Genomic DNA, 26,533 nt, shown 5'->3' on the forward strand with positions numbered 1-26,533 from the left:
GGCAGATAGCGAAAACGAAATTGAAAAAGAAATTGAAGCTATTGAGCGAATAGCTATTGACGCTATTCGGCCATAGTGTGGGTGTACCTAATGAAGTGGCCCATAGCATGGCTGCCTTATTAGCATCGCCGGTAAAATGTGCGGACCAAACGATCTGGACTTTCGCATCTTGTGACACTGGAGCAACTTAAGTCCGTCGATTGGTAAGTGTTTGTTTCGCATTAAATGTGGGTATCTAGTTTCAAATGTACATACAGCTAGCGTAAATAGCATGTTAGCATCAATTAGCATAGCATGTTAGCATCGATTAGCTGGCAGTCATGCCGTGACCAGATATGTCTGATTAGCTCATAAGTCAACAACATCAACAAAACTCACCTTAGTGATTTCGTTGACTTAATCGTTGCAAATGCATCTGCAGGTTATCCATACATCTCTGTGCCATGTCTGTCTTAGCATCGCCGGTCAAATGTGAAGACACTTTGGCACATTCAATGGGGGTCTGGCAGCAGATTTCTTGCCAGTGGTGCAACTTGAATCCCTCCCTGTTAGTGTTGTTACACCCTCCGACAACACACCGACGAGGCATGATGTCTCCAAGGTTCCAAAAAATAGTCGAAAAAACGGAAAATAACAGAGCTGAGACCCGGTGTTTGTAATGTGAAAATGAATATGGTGGGTGTGTTACCTCGGTGACGTCACGTTCTGACGTCATCGCTAAAAGACCGATAAACAGAAAGGCGTTTAATTTGCCGAAATTCACCCATTTAGAGTTCGGAAATCGGTTAAAAAAATACATGTTTTTTTTTCTGCAACATCAAGGTATATATTGATGCTTACATAGGTTTGGTGATAATGTTCCCCTTTAAGGCTTTGAGCTTTTCAATCTAGCCCGCTGGACTTTCCCAAATAATAGTTTTAGATGTTTAAAGGCCTTCTGAAATGAGATTTTCTTATTTAAACGGGAATAGCAGGTCCATTCTGTGTCATACTGGATCATTTTGCGATATTGCCATATTTTTGCTGAAAGGATTTAGTAGAAAATATCGACGATAAAGTTCCCAACTTTTGGTGCTGATAAAAAAGCCTTGCCTGTAGCGGAAGTAGCAAACGATATGCGCGTGAGGTCACGGGTTGTGGAGCTCCTCCCATCTGAACATTGTTTACAATCATGGCCACCCGCAGCGAGAGCGATTGGGACCTAGAAAGCGACAATTTCCCCATTAATTTTAGCGAGGATGAAAGATTCGTGAATGAGGAAAGTGAGAGTGAAGGACTAGGAGAAAAAAAAGACTATACAGTGGGAGCGATTCAGATGTTATTAGACAAATTTACTACGATAATTCTGGAAAATCCCTTATCTGCTTATTGTGTTTCTAGTGTTTTATTGAGATTATATGGTCGTACCTGTACAACCTGAAGGTCGGTCCGGCACCATTCGACGGGTGGTGGTGATGCCCATCTCAGCCCTTCACAAGGGACCCTCTTCGAAACACGATCTTTCGAAATGATCGCTGCATAATACACTGTGCTTTGTGTGTTTGGTCCAATCCAACCGTGTTCGCTTGACATCTCTGTTCCATAGTAAAGCTTCACCGTCATATTTCAGGAACGAAAACAATGAAACACCGGCTGTGTTTGTGTCGCTAAAGGAGGCCGCAATACACCGCTTCTCACCTACAGCTTTCTTCTTTAAAATTGCAATTTAGTAAACTAAAAAGGCCGTATTGACATGTGTTGCAATGTTAATATTTCATCATTGATATATAAACTATCAGACTGTGTGGTCACTAGTAGTGGCTTTCAGTAGGCCTTTAAAGGGGAACATTATCAGCAGACCTATGTAAGCGTCAATATATACCTTGATGGTGCAGAAAAAAGACCATATATTTTTTTAACCGATTTCCGAACTCTAATGGGTGAATTTTGGCGAATTAAACGCCTTTCTGTTTATCGCTCTTTTTGCGATGACGTCAGAACGTGACGTCTCCGAGGTAATACAGCCGCCATTTTCATTTTCGACGTATTACAAACACCGGGTCTCAGCTGTTATTTTCCGTTTTTTCGACTATTTTTTTGGAACTTTGGGGACATCATGCCTCGTCGATGTGTTGTCGGAGGGTGTAACAACACTAACAGGGAGGGATTCAAGTTGCACCACTGGCCCGAAGATGCGAAAGTGGCTAAAAATCTGCCGCCAGACCCCCATTGAATGTGCGGGAGTGTCTCCACATTTTATCGGCGATGACAGACATGGCACAGAGATGTATGGATAACCTGCAGATGCATTTGCAACGATAAATTCAACAAATTTCTTTTTCTTCTATGTCCCACTCTCCCGTGTGGAGGGGGTCCGGTCCGATCCGGTGGCCATGTACTGCTCGCCTGTGTATCGGCTGGGGACATCTCTGCGCTGCTGGTCCGCCTACGCTTGGGATGGTTTCCTGCTGGCTCCGCTGTGAACGGGACTCTCGCTGCTGTGTCTTGGATCCTCTTTGGACTGGACTCTCGCAACTGTGTTGTATCCATTGTGGATTGAACTTTCACAGTATCCTGTTAGATCCGCTCGACATCCATTGCTTTCCTCCTCTCTAAGGTTCTCATAGTCATCATTGTCACCGACGTCCCACTGGGTCATTATTGTCACCAATGTCCCACTGGGTGTGAGTTTTCCTTGCCCTTATGTGGGCCTACCGAGGATGTCGTGGTGGTTTGTGCAGCCCTTTGAGACACTAGTGATTTAGGGCTATATAAGTAAACATTGATTGATTGATTGAAAATCACAAAGGTGAGTTTTGTTGATGTTGACTTATGTGCTAATCAGACTTATTTGGTTGCGGCGTGACTGCCAGCTAATCGATGCTAACATGCTATGCTAATCAATGCTAACATGCCATTTACCGGCGGTGCTAAAGCAGACATGGCACAGAGATGTATGGATAACCTGCAGATGCATTTGCAACTATAAAATCAACAAATTCACAAAGGTGAGTTTTGTTGATGTTGACTGCCAGCTAATTGATGCTAACATGCTACGCTAATCGATGCTAACATGCTATTTACCGGCGGTGCTAAAGCAGACATGGCACAGAGATGTATGGATAACCTGCAGATGCATTTGCAACTATATTACGTTTACTTCCACCCACATTTAATGCGAAAAAAACACTTACCAATCGACAGATTTAAGTTGCTCCAGTGTCACAAAATGCGAAAGTCCTGATCGTTTGGTCCGCACATTTTACCAGCGATGCTAACGCAGCTATTCGGCCATGCTATGGCTATGAATAGCTTCAATAGCTATTTGCTCAATAGCTTCAGTTTCTTCTTCAATAGTTTCATACTCCAACCATCTGTTTCAATACATGCGTAATCTGTTAAATCGCTGAAATCCGAGTCTGAATCCGAGCTAATGTTACTATATCTTGCTGTGGTATTCGCTGTTTGTTTACATTGGCAGCACTGTATGACGTCACAGGGAAATGGCCATTGTCTTCGCAAAGGGCGAAATTCAAGCACTTTAAAGCTATTTTTAGGGATATTCAGAGACCGGTAAAATTTTGAAAAAAAATACAACAAGCCACTGGGAACTGATTTTTATTGTTTTTAATCCTTTTGAAATTGTGATAATGTTCCCCTTTAAGATGGAAAGTGTAGCTGCCAATATGATGTGCAGTGATGTTTTCTAATGACCGGAAGTCTTCAAATATACTAAGTCATTGAATGCTTGGAATCTGCATGATATATTAGTTACTATGGTCATCTAATTAGTTACTATGGTCGTCTAATTAATTACTTTGGTCACTATAAGATATCTCAGCTTGTAGGTGGGGTTTTTTTGTACCTATCGTGTTCACATTTCACTATGTTTGTTGCATTTTGGTAGATTGTAAAATATGTTGTCAATATTCAGTGTTTTATCGTTCATTGTTAATGTTGTAAATCCCACATTCTTTATTCAGTAAAAATGTCAAATTCCATTCTGTTTTTTAAGGCGCTTTGTCCTAACGTTGTTAGCTTTCAATCATTATTGTGAGGTTTTGTATTAATGTTCCTAAAAATAGATATAGCGGCCCCCAGACACACTTTTTTTCATCTAAATCTGGCCCCCCGAGTAAAATAGTTCTCCATGCCTGCCCTATCACTAAGCTCTTTCTGGCCATGGCTTGCTTTTTTTTTGGGGGGGGCATTCTAACCTCACTGAATTCAGATGAGGAAGAACCATTGGAAGAAGCTGGAGTTGTTTTTATGGCCACACGATTTCAAGACAATTCATACAATAACTTGTGTCATGTTCGTGTTTGAAGGATGAGGCTGGATTGATAGCAAGTAACTTACTTTTAATAACTCACGTTCTCAACAACATACATCAATCAATCAATCAATGTTTACTTATATAGCCCTAAATCACTAGTGTCTCAAAGGGCTGCACAAACCACTACGACATCCTCGGTAGGCCCACATAAGGGCAAGGAAAACTCACACCCAGTGGGACGTCGGTGACAATGATGACTATGAGAACCTTGGAGAGGAGGAAAGCAATGGATGTCGAGCGGGTCTAACATGATACTGTGAAAGTTCAATCCATAATGGATCCAATACAGTCGCGAGAGTCCAGTCCAAAGCGGATCCAACACAGCAGCGAGAGTCCCGTTCACAGCGGAGCCAGCAGGAAACCATCCCAAGCGGAGGCGGATCAGCAGCGCAGAGATGTCCCCAGCCGATACACAGGCAAGCAGTACATGGCCACCGGATCGGACCGGACCCCCTCCACAAGGGAGAGTGGGACATAGAAGAAAAAGAAAAGAAACGGCAGATCAACTGGTCTAAAAAGGGAGTCTATTTAAAGGCTAGAGTATACAAATGAGTTTTAAGGTGAGACTTAAATGCTTCTATGTGTATATCTGCAGTCTTGCTCTACCACATTATATGACACGGTAACCTGAATACTAACCAGTACTGCCCCCTAGCGGTCATATGTGTAATCACATCTGATCATAACTTGTTTTTCCTAAGTACATGTAAACATACTGAATGCTTTGTGCGACTGATCAGAGCTGGATGTTTCTAAAACGTTTGTCTTCTTGTGTCCTGCAGACGTCTGTGAAGAACATCTCCCTGAGCAACAGAAGTGGAGCTTAAGGATGGACGAGGAGGAGCACATTAAAGAGGAAGAGGAGGTGCCGCATACACTGCAAATGCAAAGGGAAGAAAAGTACCCATTGACCTCCCATTTTAAAGAGGAAGAGGAGGAACACAGCATCAGTCAGGTGGGAGAGCATCTTGAATGGTTGGATGAGTACCCAGTGACTGGTGTCCCTGTGAAGAGTGAAGATGATGAGGTCAAAGGTGAGAGTGAGGAGAGGGGAGGGGGGGAGCCTCCAAGCAGCAGCTCAACTCAACACATGACAACAGAAGCTGATGGAGACCACTGTGGAGGATCACAAGCAGACAAGCTCTTAGCTCCACTATCAGATAGTGAGGACACAACGTCACACTCTCCTGACACTGATGATGAAGACTCTAAAGATGATAAGACATGTCACACTGACAACACACACTTCACATGTTCTCTCTGTGACAAAACATTCAATCACCAGAATAACTTAAAAACACACATGAAAATACACACTGGTGACAAACCTTTTTCATGTTCAATTTGTGGTAAAAGATTTGGACAAAGTCACAATTTGACAATGCATACAAGAACACACACTGGGGAAAAACCTTTTTTATGTTCAGTCTGCGGTAAAGGTTTTATACAAAACGGTGATTTGAAAGTGCACATAAGAACGCATACCGGAGAAAAACCCTTCATGTGCTTGATTTGTAGTAAAACGTTCCCTGTGAAGGCACAATTAAAAATACACATAAGAAAACACACCGGTGAAAAACCTTTTATCTGTTCAGTATGTGGTAAAGGTTTTATACAAAGTCACAATTTGAAAGTACACATGAAAATACACACAGGAGAAAAACCCTTTTCATGTACGGTGTGCGGTAAAGGTTTTATACAAAGTGGTGAGTTGAAATTACACATGAGAACACACACCGGGGAAAAAACATTCACTTGCTTAATCTGCGGGAAAAGATTCACCCAGAAGGCACACTTGACGATGCACTCAACGAAACACTCCGGGGAAAAACCTTTCATCTGTTTAGTCTGCGGCAAAGGTTTTGTACAAAGTCAACATTTGGAAGCACACATGAGAATACACACGGGTGAGAAAGTGTTGAGTTGCAGTGTGTGTGGTGAAAGATTCTCCTATAAGTACCAGTGTAAGAAACACAAGTGTGCTGGTGAGAACAGCAGCAGCACATGAAGATGCAGAGTTTTGAGTACACTTAAATCCCTCTTAGTTCATATTTGAATCATTTTCCGGCCCACTTCTGGAAGCATATTATTATTTACTTTATACATCATTTGAGCATTTTTCATACAAAATCATTTACTTTCAAAATGTGTGACTTTATAAATCATTTGTCAGGTCTCAATAGTCCAGTCTATTAATTATCTTTATTACTCTCTTGTGTAATATGAATATTGTTGTGTGATTGTTTTATATGTATGTCCCCAGACCTTTGTGTAATAAACAATGTATGCTTCAACTAAAGTTGGGTACAATAAATGTAGTTAATATTTGTGAGAAATATTGTGAGAATATTTGTGTATGTTTTTCTATCCATCCATCCATTTTCTACTGCTTATTCCCTTTGGGGTCACGGGGGGCGCTGGTGCCTATCTCAGCTACAATCGGGCGGAAGGTGGGGTACGCCCTGAACAAGTCTCCACCTCATCGCAGGGCCAACACAGATAGACAACATTCACACTCACATTCACACACTAGGGACCATTTAGTGTTGCCAATCAACCTATCCCCAGGTGCATGTCTTTGGAGGTGGGAGGAAGCCGGAGTACCCGGAGGGAACCCACGCAGTCACGGGGAGAACATGCAAACTTCACACAGAAAGATCCCGAGCCCGGGATTGAACCCAGGACTACTCAGGACCTTTGTATTGTGAGGCAGACCACAAGTCAGTGGGGTCAACTACCTGTTTACCTGCTCTTATTATTATGTACATCTTTATCCTGTTGACATGTGATTATTATGTACATCTTTATCGTATTTACATGTGATAATTATGTACATCTTTATCCTGTTTACATGTTATTATTATGTACATCTTTATCGTATTTACATGTGATTATTATGTACATCTTTATCCTGTTTACATGTTATTATTATTATTATTATCGTGTACATCTTTATCCTGTTTACCTGCTCTTATTATTATTATTATGTACATCTTTATCCTGTTTACCTGCTCTTATTATTATTATCTACATCTTTATCCTGTTTCCCTGCTCTTATTATTATGTACATATTTATCCTGTTTCCCTGCTCTTATTATTATGTACATCTTTGTCCGTCTCCCTGCTCTTATTATTATTATGTACATCTTTATCCTGTTTACCTGCTCTTATTATTATGTACACCTTTATCCTGTTTCCCTGCTCTTATTATTATTATGTACATATTTATCCTGTTTCCCTGCTCTTATTATTTTGTACATCTTTATCCTGTTTCCCTGCTCTTATTATTATTATGTACATCTTTATCCTGTTTCCCTGCTCTTATTATTATTATTATGTACATCTTTATCATGTTTACTTGCTCTTATTATTATTATGTACATCTTTATCCTGTTTACCTGCTCTTATTATTATGTACATCTTTGTCCTGTTTACCTGCTCTTATTATTATTATTATCTACATCTTTATCCTGTTTCCCTGCTCTTATTATTATTATGTACATATTTATCCTGTTTACCTGCTCTTATTATTATTTACATCTTTATCATGTTTACCTGATCTTATTATTATTATGTACATCTTTATCCTGTTTACATCTTATGTACATCTTTATCCTGTTTACCTGCTCTTATTATTATGTACATATTTATCGTGTTTACCTGCTCTTATTATTATTATGTACATCTTTATCCTGTTTACATATTATTATTTACATATTTATCCTGTTGAACTATGTAACCTGGGTGGCAAAACGCCATTAAATATCCTTATTTAAATATCCTTTCAAAATCCCGTTGAATATCCTTTCTGATTAAATATATTTCTATTTAAATATCATTTTACTTAAATATCCTTCCTACCTAAATAACCTTTCAAATCCCAATTAAAATCCTATTTATTGTCGTCATCTATGCTGATCTTGCGTGCGTTATTACGTCACTGCGTCATTACGTCACGTGGTCACGTGACCCATGGCGGGAAGCATAAAACCCGGTAGTGGCTGCTCCCAGTGACAGCGAGAGGCAGACGCGAGGTATGTGACTCGGTTTTGACTATTAACTAAGTCTTCTAACTAAAATGTAATAATTTCGACCTGTAGGAGCCGACTACTGGAGCCGTGGGTCGTCGTGCGAGAGTGTTAAGTGAGATTTATCTGCGGAATTGGTGAGTTGCATTTGTGTAGCATTATGTAGCTTAGCCACCACATTCGTTTTGAATGGAGCTGTTAGCATCTACTTATATGCCTGTTTGCCTGAATATAGTTAACTGAATGAAATGTTAGCTCTGTCAACAATTGTCTGATTTGTTCTGGGTTGTTTTATCTGTTTGATGGTTGTTAGTCTAAGGCTGGAGCGACGCGTCGATGTAGTCGACGTCATCGATAAATGGCGTCGGCGCGTCGCATAAATACATCACACCACTGTCATGGCGGAGCGTAAAGCAGACGGTGAAAGCGAGGGGACAAAAGCACGCCAAAAGTGGTCAAAAGTGTGGGAGTATTTCAATAAAGGGCCTAATAATGTTGTATGCACACTGTGTCGAGCGGAGAGGGCCTAACATAGCAGCACAACGGCTGTGAAGGAACATCTAAAAAGAAAACACCCGACAGCGTTCCTGCCATCAACATCAACAATATACATTGTCATCATTACACAAAAACATGAATGTGTCATTTGTATCTGCATTGTAAATTCATAAACTAAAGCACCGTTTCGCTCCAAGAGGCGCGTTTGGCGTGTGAATTTGAATTGAAATATTTATTTCAAAACCTGCACAGTACAACTAAACAGTAGTTGTTTTTGTTCTTTTTACATTTTGGCAGAGATATTAATGCAAGGCTTGAAAAGGGTTTGGGTGAAGCAGGTGCTTATAATATCCCAACCCCTCTCACCCATTCCACAATTAAACATAATCAATATAATACAAGAAAAAACGTCAGAACGTGACGTCACCGAGGTAACAGACCCGCCATATTTATTTTCACATTACAAACACCGGGTCTCAGCTCTGTTATTTTCCGTTTTTTCGACTATTTTTTGGAACCTTGGAGACATCATGCCTCGTCGGTGTGTTGTCGGAGGGTGTAACAACACTAACAGGGAGGGATTCAAGTTGCACCACTGGCAAGAAATCTGCCGCCAGACCCCCATTGAATGTACCAAAGTGTCTTCACATTTGACCGGCGATGCTAAGACAGACATGGCACAGAGATGTATGGATAACCTGCAGATGCATTTGCAACGATTAAGTCAACGAAATCACAAAGGTGAGTTTTGTTGATGTTGTTGACTTATGTGCTAATCAGACATATTTGGTCGCAGCATGACTGCTAGCTAATCGATGCTAACATGCTATTTACGCTAGCTGTATGTACATTTGAAACTAGATACCCACATTTAATGCAAAACAAACACTTACCAATCGACGGATTTAAGTTGCTCCAGTGTCACAAGATGCGAAAGTCCTGATCGTTTGGTCCGCACATTTTACCGGCGATGCTAATAAGGCAGCCATGCTATGGGCCACTTCATTAGGTACACCCACGCTATGGCCGAATAGCGTCAATAGCTATTCGCTCAATAGCTTCAATTTCTTCTTCAATTTCATTTTCGCTATCTTCCTCCATACTCCGACCATCTGTTTCAATACATGCGTAATCTGTTGAATCGCTTAAGCCGCTGAAATCCGAGTCTGAATCCAAGCTAATGTCGCTATATCTTGCTGTGGTAACCGCCATGTTGTTTGTATTGGCAGCACTGTATGACGTCACAGGGAAATGGATAGTGGTTTCGAAGATAGCGAAAATAAGGCACTTTAAAGCTTTATTTAGGGGTATTCCGGGACCGGTAAAATGTTGAAAAAAATACAACAAGCCACGGGGAACTGATTTTTATTGTTTTTAACCCTTTTGAAATTGTGATAATGTTCGCCTTTAAAACATGTATATGCCCGTACAACACTTAAAACTTTTAGCATATCAGTATGTGGAATTAAATTATGGAATGGATTAAGTAAAGAAGTTAAACATTGTACTGATATGATCCAGTTTAAGAGGATGTTCAAATTAATAGTGCTTACAAAGTACAAAGAAGAATTATGAGAAACACGTTCAAACTTATTGAAAAGAAGATATTCTTCATCTTAGTATGTTAATGACTGAAATAATTAAGTACATGTTAGAAAACTGCTGTTACTCACTCACAGATGTCATTTTGATATTTTGCTGTAAAGTGAAGTGAATTATATTTATATAGCGCTTTTTCTCTAGTGACTCAAAGCGCTTTACATAGTGAAACCCAATATCTAATTTTTACATTTAAACCAGTGTGGGTGGTAAGGTGTCTTGCCCAGGGACACAACGGCAGTGACTGGAATGGCGGAAGCGGGGATTGAACCTGCAACCCTCAAATTGCTGGCACGGTATAGTTCTACCAAAGAAGGTCAGTAAATGAATGTATATATTTGTGGGCGCTCTGTAGTGGGAAAGGGGTAGGATTAAATAAGCTTTGCTTCTTCCCACTCCTTTTCGGACATGATGTATTGTGTATTGCGAAATGATGAAATTACCTGATGTATAATGTTGTATGTATGTCATGTTAGAAAAAAACTAAGAAAAGAAAGTTCTAAATCTTTTTTAAAGGCAAAAAAAAAATAGGTCGGGTATTGAGAAACTTGCATTTATGAATATAAAACTTAGCCAATAGTATAATGAGCTTGCAAAGGTCAATTTAATTTTCAAATCTTTTTTCAATGCAGTGTAAAACCAAATATATATTATTTAATATGCTCACAATACGGAGGTCCTTCAGTCCTGGGTTCAATTCCAGGCTGAGGATCTTTCTGTGTGGAGTTTGCATGTTCTCCCCGTGAATGCGTGGGTTCCCTCCGGGTACTCCGGCTTCCTCCCACTTCCAAAGACATGCACCTGGGGATAGGTTGATTGGCAACACTAAATGGTCCCTAGTGTGTGAATGTGAGTGTGAATGTTGTCTGTCTGTCCGTGTTGGCCCTGCGATGAGGTGGCGACTTGTCCAGGGTGTACCCCGCCTTCCGCCCGATTGTAGCTGAGATAGGCGCCAGCGCCCCCCGCGACCCCGAAAGGGAATAAGCGGTAGAAAATGGATGGATGGATGGATATATTATTGTTTTAGTTGCTTATGAGATATTCCTGGCTCTGAATTTGTTCATTGCTATTTTTATGTTTTTGTGCATTACTTGTTGCCGTCATCATTAAAGGAACAGGTTACTCATCAGTTACTCAGTACTTGAGTAGTTTTTTCACAACTTTTACTCAAGTAAATATTTGGGTGACTACTCCTTACTTTTACTTGAGTAATAAATATCTAAAGTAACAGTACTCTTACTTGAGTACAATTTCTGGCTACTCTACCCACCTCTGGAAGTGATTAGTAGTGTACTTCACAGCAAGTGACGTAGAGGCCTCCGCTTCCCCCAAAATGCTGCGCCCTGCTTTGTGCCTGCAAGCGGGACACAAAATGAATGAATGAATGAAGCCTTTGTACACCGAGACATAGCTCGCACACAGAGGCATATTTGGCCCCATCCAAAGGTTTGTAAATTGAAAAGTTTGCAAATAGTTTTTTTTAAATTGAGGTTCTCCTGTAATATGTCTGCCAACAGACCTGCCACTCCATGATGAGAATGTGGGCAGGATGTATAAGACACTATAGCACACAGTTGATCAGTTTGTAAAGCTGTCTCAGACTCTCTTCAACCGGCCTGCAGCTCTCTGACGTCGTCGGCCAGCTCCACAGCCTCCTCTCAAAGCGGAGGCCTGGGAAGCAGCCGCAAAAAGAGCATCCCGCTGCCAATCCGCAACCTGAAGAAGAGGACCAAATTGTCCCGCGAGTTCAAACCCGGAAACTGGTGAGCCTGTGGCATGAAACCTCGGTGTCTCGGCCCTCTGATATACAGAACTCAGTGCAAGTTGGACATGTTTAATAGTGATATTGTGTGTGTGTGCAGCGTGGCTGTGGAAGTTGTATCTACCAAGACAACAGCTGATGTGATGTGGAAGGACGGGCAGGTGGAGAAGGGGATCAGATCCAACGACTTCATCCCCATCCAGCACCTTGACAACCACGAGTTTTGTCCTGGTGACTTTGTTGTGGGCAAACGACGTAAGTATTGACTTTGGACATTTCTGAAGTTGTAATATCATGTTTTTATTGTGTGTTTCTTGCTATAGCCCAAGCCCTCCAGGACCCAGGGGTATACGGCATGATCCTGTCCAGCGACCACAGGGGTAGAACGTGCGTCGTCAAGTGGATTTAAGCTCAATGCCACCAGTGATGATGTGGAGGCAAGTCAAGGAATGAACATTATTGTGGTTTGTGTGCATCAAAAAAGCTTATTTTGCCTCCAGGTTATTGGTGCGGAGGAAGACGTCAGCGTGTACGACATAGCTGATCACCCTGATTTCCATTTCCGCACCACCGACGTTGTCATTAGAATATGGAACTCTGAAGATGGAGAGAACGAGTGTGGAAATGAGGTGAATGGATACCTTAATTTGGATAATTAATGGAACTTCTTCGTCAGCAATAATGGTCAGAATACCGTATTTTCCGGACCGTAGGGCGCACTGGATTATAAGGTGCGCTGCCGATTAGGGGTGTAACGCTACACAAAAATTTCGGTTCGGTACGTACCTCGGTTTAGAGCTCACAATTCGGTTCATTCTTGGTACAGTAAGAAAACAACAAAATAAACATTTTTCGGTTATTTTATTAAATTTGCAAAATCTTCCACCAAAAATATTTTTCTTAGTGGAATATTTGATGCGAAGTAATGGGAACCTTGGATAGGTCAATAATTCATAATAACATTGATTTTGATTCGATATTATGTTTTGAGCAATCATCATTTATTTTTATTCCTTTCATAAAAATGCATATTTACAAGCCATGTACAATTGACACTTTCATTGTTTTTTTGGGGTTTTTTTTCTTATACATTTCCATGATCAGAAAGGAGCAGATGGAAGAATTATATTCTTATATTTATCTGCCCCTTTTTTTTAACACAAATTACAGTATTTTAGATGACTTTATAACTGTTTCCAACACCCAAACTCCAACATACTTTTCCATTTTCCTTTAAGCATTTTCACAATGACATGTCGAATCTAAATCAAAACTTTGATATAATTTCAGTTTTCTCTTTTTATAACTCTTTTTAAATACAAATATATTCTTACAGCTTTTTAAGTCTTTGTTTAGAGAATTCCATGCTTTCACACCAACAGACAAGCACATTTGTTTCAAATTTGTTGGCGCTCTTTGATGTTTAAAGTCATACGGCCTTCTGTGGTTCTCATCTTCAGATGTAAACACAAATAACTTTTGTATGTCCTTCGGAAGAACTTTATTGCTCGTTTTGAACATCATTAATAGTGTATTCAATTCTACAATGTCTTTTAGTTTTCGTAATCCTGACCTACTGAAGAGTGGATTTGTGTGGTCTCTATATCCTACTTTAAAAATGATTCGAATTGCTCTTTTCTGTGAAAGAAATAAAGGCGTTATGTTGCTATGATATGTATTTCCCAATATTTCCGCACAATAATTGAAATAAGGTAGAATAATTGAGCAATATAACATTCTCATTGTGTTGTATGGAAAACTATATTTAACCTTGATCAAAATAAAAAAGCTTTTAGATACCAGTTTCAAAGAAAAAAAAAAACAGCTTTGTTTTATTAGTCAACATTGCAACTTATTCTAAATTACATTTACCCTTTAAGCTTTCTTATTTCACTTTTGTTTATTTTAATAGTATTTTTAGAATGTGCCGTGGGCCTTTTAAAACATTAGCTGTGGTTCCGCAAATGGCTTCCGAGGCACACACATTTGACACCTCTGCTTTAGATAATAAAAAATAAAATCTGATAAATATATGTGCCCCTCCCTCACGAATGATGTTGCTGCGTGCACAACTTGTTTTGTATTTAACCCCTTCTTAACCCTGAACGTACATTGAAAATACACGCAACCCTAACTCAAAATGGCGTACATTTGAGGCATTTAAGAAACTCCCCCCGGACAGCCCCGCAAAAGAGGACATGTAAGGTGAAAAGAGGAGGTATGGTCAGTCTATCGTAGCCCGGTCGCTAAAATATGACTGAGACCCTTCTGTGTCCTCCAGAAACTTACAAGTTAAACAAATCAATATACTGTAATGATTTAGAAAATGAAAAGTATCAAACTAACCATGCGTGCTTTGATTTTTTTATTTCATTTTTTTTTTTGTTTGCGCCCCCCAGTGGAAAAGCTTGGACAGCCCTGATTTAGACCATACAGAGAATGAATCATTTGCAGACATTTGAATTGTAAAGGCTCTAAAGATGGTCTCCTGCTCCCTCAGACATCAGTTGGCCAGGGTGGACGTCAACAGCAAAGTGGAAGTAGTGTGGGCAGACAACTCCATGACCGTCGTCCTCCCACAGGTACACTTCCATTCTAAAATAACAAGTCAAATGAAATCATCAAAAACACATTTGAACCCCACACAGCATCTCTATGGCGTAGAGTCCGAGACGGACTATGACTCTGTGGAGGAGACCAGCGGCGGCTTGTCCACCGAGGAGTGGGAGGATGAGAGGGACAGCTGGGAGATGGAAGACGGCCTCACCACGGAAGACGACAGCTACGTCAACAATATGGAGGTCACGGAGACGGGGACCCCCGTCCCCCTCGACTCCTCCATGTCCATCATTCCCCCTCAAGAGGGCGGCAAAGCCAGCAGTCACACCAAAGCAGTGGAGGACCAAGTAGCCGTGGCTAGTTCTACTTCTGGAGGAGGTCTGTTGTCTTTTTTTTTTATTATGTCAAAGACAACACACACTATTGCTCATGCTTGTGTGGACCCCCTTTTAAATGACATTCTCTACATATCCAAGCAGTGTGATGCATTATTATTTCTTCTGTTTCCGTTATAAACTTGTACAAGAGTGACCTTTCCACGTGAAAGTGGAGGATGTGGCACTTTATCTGTAACTAACTTGTATTTATTCAACATCTATTAGTAACTCACTTGTATTTATTCGACATCTATTAGTAACTCACTTGTATTTATTCGACATCTATTAATAACTCACTTGTATTTTATTCAATATCTATCAGTAACTCACTTGTATTTTATTCAACATCTATTAGGAACTCACTTGTATTTATTCGACATCTATTAGGAACTCACTTGTATTTATTCAACATCTATTCGTAACTCACTTGTATTTATTCAACATCTATTCGTAACTCACTTATTTATTCAACATCTAGTCGTAACTCACTTGTATTTAATTCAACATCTATTAGTAACTCACTTGTATTTTATTCAACGTCTATCAGTAACTCACTTGTATTTTTATTCAACATCTATTAGTTACTCACTTGTATTTTATTCAACATCTATCAGTAACTCACCTGTATTTTATTCAACATCTATCAGTAACTCACTTGTATTTTTATTCAACATCTATTAGTAACTCACTTGTATTTTTATTCAACATCTATCAGTAACTCACTTGTATTTTATTCAACATCTATCAGTAACTCACTTGTATTTTTATTCAACATCTATTAGTAACTCACTTGTATTTATTCAACATCTAGTAGTAACTCACTTGTATTTTTATTCAACATCTATTAGTAACTCACTTGTATTTATTCAACATCTATTAGTAACTCACTTGTATTTATTCAACATCTATTAGGAACTCACTTGTATTTTATTCAACATCTATTAGGAACTCACTTGTATTTTATTCAACATCTATTAGGAACTCACTTGTATTTTATTCAACATCTATTAGGAACTCACTTGTATTTTATTCAACATCTAGTAGTAACTCACTTGTATTTTTATTCAACATCTAGTAGTAACTCACTTGTATTTTATTCAACATCTAGTAGTAACTCACTTGTATTTTATTCAACATGTAGTAGTAACTCACTTGTATTTATTCAACATCTATTAGTAACTCACTAGTATTTATTCAACATCTATTAGTAACTCACTAGTATTTATTCAACATCTATTAGTAACTCGGGCTTCACGGTGGCAGAGGGGTTAGTGCGTCTGCCTCACAATACGAAGGTCCTGCAGTCCTGGGTTCAAATCCAGGCTCGGGATCTTTCTGTGTGGAGTTTGCATGTTCTCCCCGTGAATGCGTGGGTTCCCTCCGGGTACTCCGGCTTCCTCCCACTTCCAAAGACATGCACTTGGGGATAGGTTGATTGGCAACACTCAATTGGCCCTAGTGTGTGAATGTGAGTGTGAATGTTGTCTATCTGTGTTGGCCTTGCGATGAGGTGGCGACTTGTCCAGGGTGTACCCCGCCTTCCGCCCAATTGTTGCTGAGATAGGCGCCAGCGCCCCCCGCAACCCCGAAAGGGAATAAGCGGTAGAAAATGCATGGATGGATGGATATTAGTAACTCACTTGTATTTTATTCAACATCTATTAGTAACTCACTTGTATTTTATTCAACATCTATTAGTAACTCACTTGTATTTTATTCAACATCTATTAGTAACTCACTAGTATTTATTCAACATCTATTAGTAACTCACTAGTATTTATTCAACATCTATTAGTAACTCACTAGTATTTATTCAACATCTATTAGTAACTCACTTGTATTTATTCAACATCTATTAGTAACTCACTTGTAATTTATTCAACATCTATTAGTAACTCACTTGTAATTTATTCAACATCTATTAGTAACTCACTAGTATTTATTCAACATCTATTAGTAACTCACTAGTATTTATTCAACATCTATTAGTAACTCACTTGTATTTTATTCAACATCTATTAGTAACTCACTTGTAATTTATTCAACATCTATTAGTAACTCACTTGTAATTTATTCAACATCTATTAGTAACTCACCCTCATTCCATTCAACATCTATTGGTAACTCACCCTTATTTTATTCATCTATTCGTAACTCACCCTTATTTTGTTCAACATCTATTGGTAACTCACCCTTATTTTGTTCAACATCTATTGGTAACTCACCCTTATTTTGTTCAACATCTATTGGTAACTCACCCTTATTTTGTTCAACATCTATTGGTAACTCACTTGTATTTTATTCAACATCTATTTGTAACTCACTTGTATTTTATTCAACATCTATTAGTAACTCTCTTGTATTTTATTCAACATCTATTCGTAACTCTCGTATTTATTCAACATCTAGTAGTAACCGTCTCTTATTTATTCAACATCTAGTAGTAACTCTCTTGTATTTATTCAACATATAGTAGTAACTCACTTGTATTTTATTCAACATCTATTAGGAACTCACTTGTATTTTATTCAACATCTATTAGAAACTCACTTGTATTTTATTCAACATCTAAGAATTCACTTGTATTTATTCAACATCTAGTAGTAACTCACCCTCATTCTATTCAACATCTATTGGTGACTCACCCTTATTTTATTCAACATCTATTAGTAACTCACTAGTTAAACCCATTAGAGCCAGATCGCTGAATGGCAAGGAGCTTTTCACCATCACACTCATCAGTGAACCTTTCCAAATGAACAATGACGGCCATCAGGAAAGAATTTGTCCATATTTTATTAATTGTACTTCTCATCTGTTGATCATGGGGTATCCATGGCTGTACCAGCATAACCCTCATGTGGACTGGAAGACAGGGATGATCAGTGAATGGGGAAGGGAATGTACCCAGAACTGTATTTTGTCTACTGTCCAGAACGAAAGTGTCAAGGAAATAATCTTTTTTCTGCAAAACCTGTCAGACGCAGAATTTCCGGACCTGAATTCTGTCCCCTCCTGTTATCACCATCTACGTCAAGTCTTCAGCAAAACTAAGGCCCTGTCACTTCTGCCCCATCGTTCCTACGACTGTGCCATTTATCTACTGCCCGGGGCCACAATTCCCAAGGGGCGTCTGTACTCCATCTCTGGTCCAGAAAAAGCTGCTATGAACGATTATATCTCTGCATCACTGGAAGCCGTCTTGATTCGCCAGTCATCATCACCAGCAGGAGCAGGGTTCTTCTTTGTGAAGAAGCAAGACGGGTTGTTAAGGCTCTGCATCGATTACAGTCCCCAGAATGACATCACCATCAAGAACCGTTACCCTCTTCCCCTCATGTCCTCTGTCTTCGACCAACTCCAACAGGCTAAAATATTCACCAAGCTGGACCTTCGCAACGCTTATCATCCGGTCCGAATAAGAGAGGGAGATGAGTGGAAGACAGGATTCAACACACCCAGAGGTCACTATGAATACAGGGTCATGCCTTTTGGTCTCACCAATGCCCCGGCTGTGTTCCAAGCCATGACCATGGACCATTTTGTCGATGTTTACCTTGACGACATATTGATTTATTCACCTGACCGTGACACTCACAAAGACCATGTAAATCAGGTTTTAAAGAGACTCCTAGACAATGATCTATATGTTAAAGCTGAAAAGAGTGTTTTTCATGCCGACACAGTCTCCTTCCTGGGCTTCATTGTAGCCCCTGGAAGAGTGCAGATGGATCCGGCTAAAGTTAGCGCTGTGACCGATTGGCCGACACCTGACAGCCGCAAGAAAGTTCAGCAATTCTTGGGATTTGCTAACTTTTACAGGCGGTTTGTCAGAAATTTCAGCGCAATAGCTGCTCTCCTCCACTCTCTTACATCCACCCAGGTGCGGTTCCACTGGTCTCCAGAGGCAGAGAGGGCATTCCAGACACTCAAGCACCTCAGCACCCATCCTCACCATGCCGGTCCCGCAGCGTCAGTTCGTTGTGGAAGTGGACGCTTCTAATGAAGGAGTTGGAGCAGTGATGTCTCAACGCTCTCATCAGGATGGCAAAATGCATCCCTGTGCCTTTCTATCACGGCGGCTGTCCAAAGCTGAAAGAAACTATGATGTCGGGAGTTGCTGGTGGTGAAGCTCGCCTTGGAGGAATGGAGGCATTGGCTCGAAGGGGCCGAACACCCATTCATCGTCTGGACAGATCACAAGAACCTGGAGTACATCGAGAAGGCTAAGAGACTCAACTCACGCCAGGCCAGGTGGGCGCTTTTTTTAATCGCTTTTCCTTCTCGCTCTCCTACAGGCCGGGGTCCCGCAACGTCAAGCCAGACGCCTTGTCACGATTATTGGACCCTGAGGCCATCTTTCCACTGAACTGTGTGGTAGGAACGGTAACTTGGCCAGTAGAAACTGAGGTATTCAACATCTAGTAGTGACTCACTTGTATTTATTCAACATCTATCAGTAACTCACTTGTATTTTATTCAACATCTATTAGTAACTCTCTTGTATTTATTCAACAACTATTGGTAACTCACTAGTATTTTATTCAACAACTATTGGTAACTCACTTATATTTATTCAACATCTAGTAGGAACTCACTTGTATTTATTCAACATCTAGTAGGAACTCACTTGTATTTATTCAACATCTATTAGTAACTCACTTGTATTTATTCAACATCTATCAGTAACTCACTTGTATTTTATTCAACATCTAGTAGGAACTCACTTGTATTTATTCAACATCTATTAGTAACTCACTTGTATTTTATTCAACATCTATTAGTAACTCTCTTGTATTTATTCAACAACTATTGGTAACTCACTAGTATTTTATTCAACAACTATTGGTAACTCACTTATATTTATTCAACATCTAGTAGGAACTCACTTGTATTTATTCAACATCTAGTAGGAACTCACTTGTATTTATTCAACATCTATTAGTAACTCACTTGTATTTATTCAACATCTATCAGTAACTCACTTGTATTTTATTCAACATCTAGTAGGAACTCACTTGTATTTATTCAACATCTATTAGTAACTCACTTGTATTTTATTCAACATCTATTAGTAACTCACTTGTATTTTATTCAACATCTATTAGTAACTCACTAGTATTTTATTCAACAACTATTGGTAACTCACTTATATTTATTCAACATCTAGTAGGAACTCACTTGTATTTATTCAACATCTATTAGTAACTCACTTGTATTTTATTCAACATCTATTAGTAACTCACTTATATTTATTCAACAACTATTGGTAACTCACTTATATTTATTCAACATCTAGTAGGAACTCACTTGTATTTATTCAACATCTAGTAGTAACTCACTTGTATTTATTCAACATCTAGTAGTAACTCACTTGTATTTTATTCAACATCTAGTAGGAACTCACTTGTATTTATTCAACATCTAGTAGGAACTCACTTGTATTTATTCAACATCTATTAGTAACTCACTTGTATTTATTCAACATCTATTAGTAACTCACTTATATTTATTCAACAACTATTGGTAACTCATATTTATTCAACATCTAGTGGTAACTCATATTTATTCAACATCTAGTAGGAACTCACTTGTATTTATTCAACATCTAGTAGTAACTCTCGTATTTATTCAACATCTATTAGTAACTCACTAGTATTTTACTCAACATCTATTAGTAACTCACTAGTATTTTACTCAACATCTATTAGTAACTCACTTGTATTTATTCAACAACTATTAGTAACTCACTTGTATTTATTCAACATCTATTAGTAACTCACTTATATTTATTCAACAACTATTGGTAACTCATATTTATTCAACATCTAGTGGTAACTCATATTTATTCAACATCTAGTAGGAACTCACTTGTATTTATTCAACATCTAGTAGTAACTCTCGTATTTATTCAACATCTATTAGTAACTCACTAGTATTTTACTCAACATCTATTAGTAACTCACTAGTATTTTACTCAACATCTATTAGTAACTCACTTGTATTTATTCAACAACTATTAGTAACTCACTTGTATTTATTCAACATCTTGGCAACACTAAATTGGCCCTAGTGTGTGAGTGTGAATGTAGTGTCTATCTGTTGGCCCTGCGATGAGGTGGTGACTTGTCCAGAGTGTACCCTGCCTTCCGCCCGATTGTAGCTGAGATAGGTGCCAGCGCCCCCCGCGACCCCGAAAGGGAATAAGCGGTAGAAAATGGACGGATGGATGGATCCATTAGTAACTAATTTGTATTTTATTCAACATCTATTAGTAACTCACTTGTATTTATTCAACATCTATTAGTAACTCATTTGTATTTTATTCAACACCTAGTAGAAACTCACTTGTATTTTATTCAACATCTATCAGTAACTCACTTGTATTTATTCAACATCTATTAGTAACTCACTTGTATTTATTCAACATCTATTAGTAACTCATTTGTATTTTATTCAACATCTATTAGTAACTCACTTTTATTCAACATCTATTAGTAACTCACTTGTATTTATTCAACATCTAGTAGAAACTCACTTGTATTTAAATAAATAAATAAATGGGTTGTACTTGTATAGCGCTTTTCTACCTTCAAGGTACTCAAAGCGCTTTGACACTACTTCCACATTTACACATTCACACACACATTCACACACTGATGGAGGGAGCTACCATGCAAGGCGCCAACCAGCACCTATCAGGAGCAAGGGTGAAGTGTCTTGCTCAGGACACAACGGACGTGACGAGGTTGGTACCAGGTGGGATTTGAACCAGGGACCCTCGGGTTGCGCACGGCCACTCCTCCACCGCGCCATGCCGTCAATATCTATTAGTAACTCACTTGTATTTTAGTCAACATCTGTTAGTAACTCTCTTGTATTTTATTCAACATCTATTAGTAACTCACTTGTATTTTAGTCAACATCTGTTAGTAACTCACTTGTATTTTAGTCAACATCTAGTAGTAACTCACTTGTATTTTAGTCAACATCTAGTAGTAACCCTCTTGTATTTTAGTCAACATCTGTTAGTAACTCACTTGTATTTTTTCAACATTTATTAGTAACTCACTTGTATTTATTCAACATCTATTAGTAACTCACTTGTATTTTAGTCAACATCTGTTAGTAACTCACTTGTATTTTAGTCAACATCTGTTAGTAACTCACTTGTATTTTAGTCAACATCTGTTAGTAACTCACTTGTATTTTAGTCAACATCTGTTAGTAACTCACTTGTATTTTAGTCAACATCTGTTAGTAACTCACTTGTATTTTTTCAACATTTATTAGTAACTCACTTGTATTTATTCAACATCTATTAGTAACTCACTTGTATTTTAGTCAACATCTGTTAGTAACTCACTTGTATTTTAGTCAACATCTGTTAGTAACTCACTTGTATTTTAGTCAACATCTGTTAGTAACTCACTTGTATTTTAGTCAACATCTGTTAGTAACTCACTTGTATTTTAGTCAACATCTAGTAGTAACCCTCTTGTATTTTAGTCAACATCTGTTAGTAACTCACTTGTATTTTTTCAACATTTATTAGTAACTCACTTGTATTTATTCAACATCTATTAGTAACTCACTTGTATTTTAGTCAACATCTGTTAGTAACTCACTTGTATTTTAGTCAACATCTGTTAGTAACTCACTTGTATTTTAGTCAAAATCTGTTAGTAACTCACTTGTATTTTAGTCAACATCTGTTAGTAACTCACTTGTATTTTAGTCAACATCTGTTAGTAACTCACTTGTATTTTTTCAACATTTATTAGTAACTCACTTGTATTTATTCAACATCTATTAGTAACTCACTTGTATTTTAGTCAACATCTGTTAGTAACTCACTTGTATTTTAGTCAACATCTGTTAGTAACTCACTTGTATTTTAGTCAACATCTGTTAGTAACTCACTTGTATTTTAGTCAACATCTATTAGTAACTCACTTGTATTTTAGTCAACATCTAGTAGTAACTCTCTTGTATTTTAGTCAACATCTGTTAGTAACTCGTATTTTTTCAACATTTATTAGTAACTCACTTGTATTTTTTCAACATTTATTAGTAACTCACTTGTATTTATTCAACATCTATTAGTAACTCACTTGTATTTTAGTCAACATCTGTTAGTAACTCACTTGTATTTTAGTCAACATCTGTTAGTAACTCACTTGTATTTTAGTCAACATCTGTTAGTAACTCACTTGTATTTTAGTCAACATCTGTTAGTAACTCACTTGTATTTTAGTCAACATCTGTTAGTAACTCACTTGTATTTTAGTCAACATCTATTAGTAACTCACTTGAATTTTAGTCAACATCTATTAGTAACTCACTTGAATTTTAGTCAACATCTATTAGTAACTCACTTGAATTTTAGTCAACATCTGTTAGTAAATCACTTGTATTTTAGTCAACATCTATTAGTAACTCACTTGTATTTTAGTCAACATCTATTAGTAACTCATCCTTATTTTATTCAACATCTATTAGTAACTCACTTGTATTTTATTCATCTATTAACTCACTTGTATTTATTCAACATCTATTAGTAACTCACTTGAATTTTAGTCAACATCTGTTAGTAACTCACTTGTATTTTAGTCAACATCTATTAGTAACTCACTTGTATTTATTCAACATCTATTAGTAACTCACTTGTATTTTATTCAACATCTATCAGTAACTCACTTGTATTTTAGTCAACATCTGTTAGTAACTCACTTGTATTTTAGTCAACATCTATTAGTAACTCACTTGTATTTTAGTCAACATCTATTAGTAACTCACTTGAATTTTAGTCAACATCTGTTAGTAACTCACTTGTATTTTATTCAACATCTATTAGTAACTCACTTGTATTTTAGTCAACATCTATTAGTAACTCACTTGAATTTTAGTCAACATCTATTAGTAACTCATCCTTATTTTATTCAACATCTATTAGTAACTCACTTGTATTTTATTCAACATCTATTAACTCACTTGTATTTATTAAACATCTATTAGTAACTCACTTGTATTTTAGTCAACATCTATTAGTAACTCACTTGTATTTTAGTCAACATCTATTAGTAACTCACTTGTATTTTATTCAACATCTATTAGTAACTCACTTGTATTTTATTCAACATCTATTAACTCACTTGTATTTTAGTCAACATCTATTAGTAACTAACTTGTATTTATTCAACATCTATTAGTAACTCATCCTTATTTTATTCAACTATTAGTAACTCACTTGTATTTTATTCAACATCTATTAATAACTCACTTGTATTTTAGTCAACATCTGTTAGTAACTCACTTGGATTTATTCAACAACTATTAGTAACTCACTTGTATTTATTCAACAACTATTAGTAACTCACTTGTATTTTCAACATCTATTAGTAACTCACTTGTATTTTATTCAACATCTATTAGTAACTCATCCTTATTTTATTCAACTATTAGTAACTCACTTGTATTTATTCAACAACTATTGGTAACTCACTTGTATTTATTCAACATCTATTGGTAACTCACTTGTATTTATTCAACATCTATTTGTAACTCACTTGTATTTATTCAACATCTATTAGTAACTCACTTGTATTTTATTCAACATCTATTAGTAACTCACTTGTATTTTATTCAACATCTAGTAGTAACTCACTTGTATTTTATTCAACATCTAGTAGTAACTCACTTGTATTTTATTCAACATCTAGTAGTAACTCACTTGTATTTATTCAACATCTATTAGTAACTCTCTTGTATTTATTCAACAACTATTAGTAACTCACTTGTATTTTCAACATCTATTAGTAACTCACTTGTTTTTATTCAACATCTATTAATAACTCACTTGTATTTTAGTCAACATCTGTTAGTAACTCACTTGTATTTTAGTCAACATCTGTTAGTAACTCACTTGTATTTTATTCAACATCTATTAGTAACTCACTTGTATTTATTCAACAACTATTAATAACTCACTTGTATTTTCAACATCTATTAGTAACTCACTTGTATTTTATTCAACATCTATCAGTAACTCACTTGTATTTTATTCAACATCTATTAGTAACTCACTTGTATTTTAGTCAACATCTGTTAGTAACTCACTTGTATTTATTCAACATCTATTAGTAACTCACTTGTATTTTCAACATCTATTAGTAACTCATCCTTATTTTATTCAACTATTAGTAACTCACTTGTATTTTATTCAACATCTATTAGTAACTCACTTGTATTTTCAACATCTATTAGTAACTCACTTGTTTTTATTCAACATCTATTAATAACTCACTTGTATTTTAGTCAACATCTGTTAGTAACTCACTTGTATTTTAGTCAACATCTATTAGTAACTCACTTGTATTTATTCAACATCTATTAGTAACTCACTTGTATTTATTCAACATCTATTAGTAACTCATTTGTATTTTATTCAACACCTAGTAGAAACTCACTTGTATTTTATTCAACATCTATCAGTAACTCACTTGTATTTATTCAACATCTATTAGTAACTCACTTGTATTTATTCAACATCTATTAGTAACTCATTTGTATTTTATTCAACATCTATTAGTAACTCATTTGTATTTTATTCAACATCTATTAGTAACTCACTTGTATTTTATTCAACATCTATTAGTAACTCACTTGTATTTATTCAACATCTAGTAGAAACTCACTTGTATTTAAATAAATAAATAAATGGGTTGTACTTGTATAGCGCTTTTCTACCTTCAAGGTACTCAAAGCGCTTTGACACTACTTCCACATTTACACATTCACACACACATTCACACACTGATGGAGGGAGCTGCCATGCAAGGCGCCAACCAGCACCTATCAGGAGCAAGGGTGAAGTGTCTTGCTCAGGACACAACGGACGTGACGAGGTTGGTACCAGGTGGGATTTGAACCAAGGACCCTCGGGTTGCGCACGGCCACTCCTCCACCGCGCCATGCCGTCAATATCTATTAGTAACTCACTTGTATTTTAGTCAACATCTGTTAGTAACTCTCTTGTATTTTATTCAACATCTATTAGTAACTCACTTGTATTTTAGTCAACATCTATTAGTAACTCACTTGTATTTTAGTCAACATCTGTTAGTAACTCACTTGTATTTTTTCAACATTTATTAGTAACTCACTTGTATTTATTCAACATCTATTAGTAACTCACTTGTATTTTAGTCAACATCTATTAGTAACTCACTTGTATTTTAGTCAACATCTGTTAGTAACTCACTTGTATTTTTTCAACATTTATTAGTAACTCACTTGTATTTATTCAACATCTATTAGTAACTCACATGTATTTTAGTCAACATCTGTTAGTAACTCTCTTGTATTTTATTCAACATCTATTAGTAACTCACTT

The 26,533-nt window shown here is 37.3% G+C and overlaps 2 protein-coding genes and 1 pseudogene across 2 annotated transcripts in view; all 3 read left to right on the top strand.

Moving 5' to 3' along the window:
- Positions 1–26,533, top strand: part of LOC133542447 (gastrula zinc finger protein XlCGF57.1-like) — a 130,771-nt gene that overhangs the window by 1,317 nt on the left and 102,921 nt on the right. The window lies entirely within an intron of this gene.
- LOC133542532 (oocyte zinc finger protein XlCOF20-like) overlaps positions 2,888–26,533 on the top strand; it is a 69,312-nt gene continuing 45,666 nt past the window's right edge. The window contains exon 1 of the mRNA XM_061886753.1: positions 2,888–2,987. The gene's annotated coding sequence lies outside the window, so the exon portion shown is untranslated. The remainder of the gene's footprint in view (positions 2,988–26,533) is intronic.
- Positions 5,145–26,533, top strand: part of LOC133542303 (uncharacterized) — a 32,726-nt pseudogene continuing 11,337 nt past the window's right edge.

Source organism: Nerophis ophidion, linkage group LG24 (assembly GCF_033978795.1).
Source record: "Nerophis ophidion isolate RoL-2023_Sa linkage group LG24, RoL_Noph_v1.0, whole genome shotgun sequence".
Classification (NCBI taxonomy): Eukaryota; Metazoa; Chordata; class Actinopteri; order Syngnathiformes; family Syngnathidae; genus Nerophis; species Nerophis ophidion.